This window comes from Corapipo altera, unplaced genomic scaffold, assembly GCF_003945725.1.
Source record: "Corapipo altera isolate COAL_440 unplaced genomic scaffold, ASM394572v1 61281, whole genome shotgun sequence".
NCBI lineage: Eukaryota > Metazoa > Chordata > Aves > Passeriformes > Pipridae > Corapipo > Corapipo altera.
In genome coordinates, this window is record NW_020884921.1 from 875,997 (window position 1) to 884,611 (window position 8,615).

Sequence of the window (8,615 nt, forward strand, 5' to 3'; positions counted from 1 at the left end):
TGAGGGCAGGTTTCCTTTCAGAGGTAGCAGCTCGCTCCAGAGAAGCAGAGCTAGAAAGCAGGCAGCATGGAAAACTAAGAGGTCATGGAGGAAGGCAAGGATTGAATCAAACTGAAATAAGAATGGCATGTAATTACCTTCTCACATTACAAAAAAAAATCATTTAGATAAATCAGATAATCTCGATGGCAGTTAAATTTGTTAAAATAGTAACTTCAGATTTATTTAACACATTCACGGATGATTTTCCACTCCAATTTCAATATTCACCTAATTCAGAAGGCAAAACTGGGTATTAAATGGCCTTCCTCTATCTTTGCTACAGGCCCTTTACAATTCCTTGCTTTTTCAGATACACACTTAAACTGCTAATATTTTTTTCTGTATTTGGCAAATCAGGCCAATTGGTGAGCTCCAGTTAGCATATCTGCTGAAATAGTAAAAAACTATATTATAGAAATTACAGGAGAGATAACTCTCCTTAGGAGGAAACACACCATTCACAGCAGCAATATACAATAAATATATAAACAATAAACAAGCACGTGTTTTTCTGATTCCATGTTCTCTGTCTTTTAATCAGTAAAAAGCCACTGCAAAATCACATGATTTTCTTTAACACTGGCTACAAAAGCAAGTCCCTTCAGGGACAGCAATCCTTGTTTGAAAAATACCATTTTTACAGTGCTTAAGCTTGTCATTGTTTTACAACTTAACCACTTCACTTGACTGTACCCCTTATCTGTAATTCCTGAAACTTACTTAGAATAATACTGTGGGGTATTATGTTACACTCATGAACATTTCAAAGCAGAAGGCACAACTAAGTCAGATGCTATCTGAAAGACACACAAAACACTAAAAAAAGTTTCAGCACAATTCAAAAAAGCTGAACTTTAACAAATACAGTGGCAGTACACTACACTTAAGAGATTTTAACAAATTTATACAATATAACAGCAGATAGAACAAGCTTTATTTATTCAAAGATTGTGGTTTATTCTACAATCCTACTCTTTTCTGTTTATTCAGGTTCACCAGGAGTGAATTTTTTTTTATTTACTAGTCAAGCAGCTAACAACCTCCACCAGTTGAGCCATTATTAATATGCTATTTTCCTGAGCATTACAGAACCAAATATTCAATAAAATTATTCCTGTCTTATCAAATAACCATTACATTTATGCCCTTTTCAACTTTGTTTTGTACTGAGAAATACAACTTATAACTGCCACTCTCAATTCAACAGCAAACATTACAAATGTGATGATGAATCACTGTGGTGGGTTACCCTTGGCTGGACGCTGGGTGCCCACCCAGTCGCTCTATCATTCCCCTTCCCAGGTGGACAGGGGAGAGAGTAAGGTGGAAAAACAACTCGTGGTTTGGGATAAGGCGCTTTATTTAAAGTGAAAGCAAAGTAGAATCTTGTGCATGCAAAAGCAAAGCGAAAGCCAGCAGGGTTTATTCTCTACTTCCCAGTAGCAGCAGTCACTCCCGAGAAGCAGGGCTTCAGCACGGGTAAGGGTTCCTCAGCAGGCAGCCATCAGACAATGAATGCCTGCCTTCCAGCTCCTTGCCTTAGCTTTTATATCTGAGCTGCATCATATGGTACGGAACATCCTTTTGGTCAGTTTGGGTCAGCTGGCCTATTTGGGTCCCCTCCCAGGATCTTGCCCTCAGCTAAGGAAGGAATGTTACAGTGTTGGTGCTGTGCTCAGCAGTAGCCAAAACACTGATGTGTTATCAACACCCTTCTAGCTGCCAGTGTAAAGCACAGCACTGTGAGGGCTACTGTGGGGAAATGAACTCCAGCTCAGCCAGACCCAATACAACCATGTAAGTTACAATATGCTGTTAAAGTATGAAATAAGATTTTTCCAAATTTTCTAAAGCAAAAGGTTAGGTATAAACAGAGATGGCAAACAGCAACAAAGCTGACAAACCAAGTACTGAAATTAAGAGATTCACAAATTGGAGATCAAAACCTAAATGCTACCCGCTTTGGAATATGCATTATGTGATTGTGTAATTATTTTCACAGTGCTTTTCTCCATAAATGCCCAACTCTTTTATTAAAGAGGATGGAGTGCCCTGAGTATGAGTCAGCATTCTGTCAGAGGGGCTTACCTTCACGACCTCATCATGCACCTTGCTGTAATTGTATGTTTTCCAGTTACTAAACAGGAAATTTCAGGGAACAAAGAAGTCGTGATTAATGCATTTTACCAGTATTCTGGATTTTACTTCTGCTTCTGGCAAAGAGTGCTTACATAATATGCAACAATTCACAAACTTTTCACTAGGTCTTAATGATGGGAATTTTTATTGATGGGAAGTTTTATGCTTAATTTCCTAGTGTCTCAGCTTCTCACTTCCAAAACCATAGTATGAAGAGGTTGTGAGACCCTTAAGATCAAGTGGTGACAAATGAAAGCTGTCTTCAGACCAAGACTTCAATACCACATAGAAAAATGCCCAAGACATAACAAACTATTAAGTAGTTATTCATTAGGTATTTTCTTACTAGCCCTTAACAAGACAGGGCTGCAAACGGATTACAGTATTATGCAAGCAATATTGTACAGCATACCTAAAGGACAGATTAATAGTACACACACGATGGGGTTTTTTCCCATGAAGAAAAAGTTTCATATGATTGTCTTAATAGAGACCTGCATCACAGAAATGTCTCACAGGATGCAATTACTGCTGTCACTCCATGTTCACCCAATCAACAACTTAAGGGAAAGATTTGGTCCGAGCACTAACTCTCCCCTCAGCAGAAAATAAGAGCAACCAGATCAAAAAGCCTAATAAAATACCATTTTTGTTCAAGGTGCCAGTCCACAACATAAACAAGGTTCTAAAAGGCCAACTAATACATTTCAAATTTGAGTAATTCTGACAAACCCGCACAGTTGGCAAGAAATCAGTCAGTGAAGTGCAGCAAAGTTACAAGTATAGAGTTGTCTCTACAAACTGCTATGACACATCTCTACTGTGAGTAGGTTAGTAAGAAACCAAGATATGAAAAAGAAAGTTTAGAATTGTATGTGGTTAAGCCATCTGGCTTTCTCTCTAGTGTAGAAGGCAGCAATGCAAAGGAGGCTGGTTAGGATAGAGCAAACAGCTATCCAAGATCCAAAGTAGAATGATGTCGTGAAGTACAATTCACTCAGATTAAAAACAGCATTAAGTCCTAATTTATTGAAAATTTATTTTTATCATCATCAGGGAAACACATACTACTGACTACACTCTAAACCAAACTTAAACTTGCATGAGGAAATAAAAAAAATTACAGTCATGCTTTCAAATACAATTTCATGCTACAAGATGACAGCAATCAAAACCCTTCATCCAACGAAACCATCCTATGAGGAAAAAAAACCCTCAAACAACACACACACACAATAGCCATTTCAGAAGCACCCTTGCTGGTTCTTAAGAATTCTTATCAAAACTTCCTATGCACTGCATGCGACCACACACATAGCTCTTAAAAAGAGAGGTAACTATCTTTTCTCAAACCCTGAAAACAAAACTATGAATTCCATTGGATCACTACTAGGAACAAGTTTCCAAAATAAACCTTTGCAAAGAAGTGCTACAGTTACCTAACGTAAATGTCACACAGCAGAAACTTTCTGCCTGTTTTCATGCAGAGTAGTTTAAACCCTTTAAATCCCGAATAAAATGGTGAATATTCAACAATACCACGACTATCTCTACTGTATAATAATCCTCTCCACCAAGTTTTTGAAACCCATTTTTATAAGGCAAACACATCAACACTATGATTAGGACAGAACTAAGTGGATTTAGTATAGCTCTTAGGATAAGTTTTATCTTAGGATAAGAGCATACATGCAGAATACTTCCTGCTGGAATGAATTTAGGCTTTCCTCTCTTCTCTTGCTGCTTCTCTTCTCCTCTCCCTCTTCGCCCCCCCCAGCAAAAGAATCTCTTTTCCTTTTCCTAGACCCACTTCCCACATAGCACAAAAAAACTCCTCCCTGTGAAGTGATGACCTCATGCTCCTAGCCCATCTCCTTGTATGGAGCAACTCCGGGCTTGCTGCCAACTTTCTACGCCTTCAGCCTGACACTGCAACATACCTTCCTTCACCCTGCTGCTTCCCAGCTGAGGGAATATCCCATCGAGGACAGGCAAATCGGGCAGGGAGAGGAGGTCTCCTCACGGACAAAGAACAGACCACTAGATGTCTGCCCCACAATCATGTCTGGCACAAACCTACTTCAAGTCGACAAAGCACCTCTGCTCTCCCCTGCAGCAAGAATGACACTGAACTATGAACATTTTAAGTATGGAAAAACATCCTATCCAACTGTAGTGTGACTTGCCCCCCACAGCCAAATCTTGCTTCCCGTTATTCTCCTTAATCCAGTGAAGGAAAAGTCACCTCTACTTCTCCCTTAACGTAAACCCATCTTACCTTCCTTTGCAGCTCCCTAAAGTTCCCCAGCCCGTTCTATGGCCTGTCTTTACTTTCAAGTACCAAATCATTTCTAAATGATCACTTTATACATTGGCAATAAAAACATCAACTGATGAAGGACCTCTCTCTGAAACATTCAGCTGTGACATAAAGTTACTGTAGAAAATCAAGAAAGGTGATGGATAATTGAGATTTTGCTTAGTTAAATAACCTTGCACATACAGGACCTGATATTCTCCTTCAAAGAAATATCTCCCAACCCTTTTGGGGTTAGCATTCCACACGTGAATATTTTAAAGTTGTAACAGTACTAACATTTTCTGTCAACACACTAAAAAGGAATCTATAAAATGATAAAACATACATTGGTGTCACCAACAATAATTATTACTGTATAATCGTCAATTGTTTACAATTTGCTTTGACTGTGAGTGTGAATGTCCCATCTCCTGGAGTCTTCCAAAGACTAGCACTTACATGTAGTAAACTGTATCACCAATTTCTTTATTTCTTTAGCAGGTAAAATTAACTTAAAATAATACCCAGCAGATTGTTTTGGTCAAAAAGTTTCACGTCACCCAGATTTTTTTACACATCACAACTTCTCAAAGGAAGCACCATTAGACACAGCACAGCATCAAAGTCACTTTGAGCAGGTCTGTTTTCAAAGCAGGGAAAAGTTATGTCACCTACTTAAAAGGCAATGAAATACCATCTTGTAAACAGAAAACGAGTTGGCTCGTTTAAAAGTCTAACAAAACCCCAGATGTCTGTGTCACTTCCAGAGGCGTATGCTTACCCGAAGTCAAACCGAACAGAAACATATTTCAACACGACAGGGGATGTCTAATGCCTTTCTATGTACTTAATTGTCAAACACTGAAGATGTGAGTATTTAGTATCCCTGCAGACACCAAAAGCACAAACACACAAAGCACTAAAACGCGCAGGAAAAGCGCCAGGGCAGCAGGACTGGGAAGGCCCCACCGTGCGGGCTCCAAATCCAGTGTAGGAGTTAAGAACACCAGCGCTGCCACGGGAGGAGGAGGAAGAAAGAAGAACAAAAAAAACCAGCCCAACCCAAACCTGCGGGGCTGTTACATCTACTGGGAAGGGGCGAGGCGCAACATCACAGGGTCGGGCCACCGCTAGTCTCGGCACAAACCGGAGCACGCGACGGGAACACACAGGGCGGGCACCAAAGAAAGGAGACCGGGCAGAAAAGAACAGGACCGCGCACCAAAGGCACGGCACCAGGCACCGCAGGACCGGGACCGATCCCACCCTGCGCCCCCCGTAAGCCGGGCCGGGGGGGCGGGATCGGCTGTGCCGGACCCGCCGGGGCGGAGCCGCCGCCGGCCGAGCGGCGCCCCTGACGCCGCCGGGGCCGCCACCGGATGCGGCCGCCGCCGCCCCGCCAGGGCACAACGAGAGCGGCGCCGGTGCCCGCCCCGCCCTCAGGTAGAGCCGGAGCAGGGCCCGCCCGCCCCACTGAGTCGGCCGAGTGTCCCAGGTGTCCCAGAGTATCCCGAGCGTCCCGGGTTGTTCCAGGTGTCGCGGTGCCCGGCGGGGGCGGCCCCGACCCGGCGGGCGCCCCCCGTGCGGACGGTCCGTACCTGACAAGCCAAGCCCCCCCCGGCTGCTGCCGCCGCTGCCGCCGCCGCCGCCGCGCGCGCGCGTCACGGGCCCCGCCCGCCCTGCGTGACCCGCGCGGGCCAACGGGCGGCGCGCGGCCCCTCTCCTGCCCGGCCAATCGCGGCCCGGTCCGCCTCCCTCGCGCCGTGACGCGCTCGCGGAGAGGGGCGGAGGGGGCACGAGCGCCACCGGCACCGCCCCTGCCGCGCGCGCTCGCCCCAAGTATCCAGGCAACGCCGATCCCGCGTCCCCGGGCCCACCGCGGGACGCCGGTGGTCGATCCGGGAGGTGTAGGTGCCGATGTGAGGCTGAGAAGTGGCAAATGCCGAGAAAGGAACTCCTGAGAAACGGGCATGACGGGCAGATGGACAAGAAGTCCCCCTCCGTCAGGGAGAGGCAGCGAGAAGGACGTACACACACACAAAAAAAAAAAGAAATAAAGAGAAAGAGACAAAAAGAAGAGGTGGAGAGGAGAGAAAGAAGAAGGGGTGAAAGAAAGAAGAGGGAAAAAAGAAGAAGAAAAAAAAAAGGGGGTGAAAGGAAAAGAAAGAAGGGAGAAAGAAAGAGAGGGAAGGAAAAAAAGCAGGAAAAAGAAGAGGAAAAGGGGGGGAAACAGAAGGGGTGAAAGGAAGGAGAGAAAAAAGAAGGGTGAAGAGAAAAGGGAGAAAAAATAAGAGAGAAAAGCAGGGAGAAAAATAAAAAGGAGGGGAAGAAGCAGGAAAGAAGCAAAAAAGAAGGGGAAAACGGGGGGGAAGAAAGGGGAAGATGAAAGGGGAAGATAAAAGGGGTAAGAGAAGGGGAAAGAAAAATAAAAAAGTGGGAGGGGAAGGAAAAAAGGTAAAAGGAAAAAATGAGGGGAAATGAAAAAAATAAAATTAAGAAGAAAAAAAGGAAAAAAGAACTCAAGGAAAAGAAAGAAAAGCTATTATTGTGACACTACCTTGATAGGTTTAGGGAAAACCCATGAATGTTAATTTTTTTTTATATTATCTTTTGCAATAGATTATGCTCAAACCAATTTAGAAAAGCAATGTAATGAAGTAGTAATAACGAAGTGTGGGAACACAATCCGTTTCATACATACAGAAGAGCCCCTTAACAGGTTAAGTTACAGATAAATATCTTTCTTGAGAATTTGCCGGTCATTGGTATTTAGGAAGGAGTTTAAAAAACAAGATGTGCACAGAGCAATCATATTCCTATCCATGGCTTCTTTTTAGACCAGAGTGTTTAAAGAGATGTAGTGAAACTTTTGCTGTGTGCAGTTTTCCATCTCTTTTTAAGATGTTCATGCCTTTGTCTTCCAAAACAGCTTATAGAAAAAATTTCCTTTATTTATCTGTTTATCAAATAAGAAAAAATTACATTCCTTTGTACCTCATCTGTATGCACCTTGAGGCAAATTGAGACCTATATACAGTTAGAAAGAAGTTTGCATGATGAAGGAAGAAAAACCTATGTAGCTTTATTTGAAAGTGGTGGTTTAAGATGTAATTTACATTAGGATATTTCCAACCATGTTAGAGTTGGGATAAAAATCTTAGATGCAAATACTGAATTCAGTACAAGAAGTCATCAATTACAAGGTTTTATGACAAATGCAGGTGCAAACAGCCTGATTCAGTTTTGCCTCAGCTATATTCAGACATAAACTATTTTATTTGTCAAATATCTTGTTAGTCTCATATACCTATGAAAATATTGAATGATTTTTCTCTACCGTTTGGTAACTTAGCTGACCTTGACACCCTTTAATTTGGTGAAAACTGGTAGACAATGGTACGAGGGTAGAAAAGCCTCTCCTCACTAGTTTTCTGATTAGAATTTTTTAAAATTTATTGAAGAACCTACTTGATTTTTGAGAAAGAATTCTATGCAATTTTTTTTTGTAGCAAGGGGGTTTTTTCCCAAATCTTTCATATCTTTTGAAGATGAAAAGGAGATAGGCCTATACTGTAGTCACTGCAGTGTAGTGTAGAGATATATAAAATATTCTGAAAATCAAATTGTTAACTTTATATAAAAACATTCAACTATTAATTGGATACACAAAGCTTTAAAAGTATATCAAAGTATTGCAATTAAAATCCAAATTAGCAACTTTGTTTCTAAAAGGACACAGATCTTCATCCTTTTCTCTCCTCCCTGTCCCAGTCTTCTGGTTCTGCACGCATTCCTTCACTCAGCCCAATACATGACTTCCTCTGCCCTTTCCTACCAGGCCTGACGCAGGGCCCACTGCCTAACACCAGAAGCAGAGAGGTTACGTCCTGCAAGTATCCAGAGAAGATGAAAAGGATCAGGGAAATGGATGTGCTCTTGCTTCAGCACATTGTGTCAATCCCTGGATGTACTTTCTTTCAGCCTTTTCACTTTGCTCCTGTAGCAGGATGGTCTGCCTAAGCAGGGGGAAAACAGCTTGAACTTGACCCTATGTACAAAAGCCATCTGTGGTGGATGGAGAAGGGGCCTCGTGCTGCTTTTGGTGTTGAATGAGATCGACTTGAGATCATCAACC

The 8,615-nt window shown here is 42.5% G+C and overlaps 1 protein-coding gene across 3 annotated transcripts in view; it reads right to left on the minus strand.

The window, feature by feature from the left end:
* The window catches only part of FER (FER tyrosine kinase), a 147,136-nt gene extending 141,004 nt beyond the window's left edge, over positions 1-6,132 (minus strand). For all 3 annotated transcript variants that reach the window (XM_027656837.1, XM_027656838.1, XM_027656839.1), the window contains exon 1: positions 6,079-6,132. The gene's annotated coding sequence lies outside the window, so the exon portion shown is untranslated. The remainder of the gene's footprint in view (positions 1-6,078) is intronic.
* Between the last annotated feature and the right edge of the window lie 2,483 nt (positions 6,133-8,615).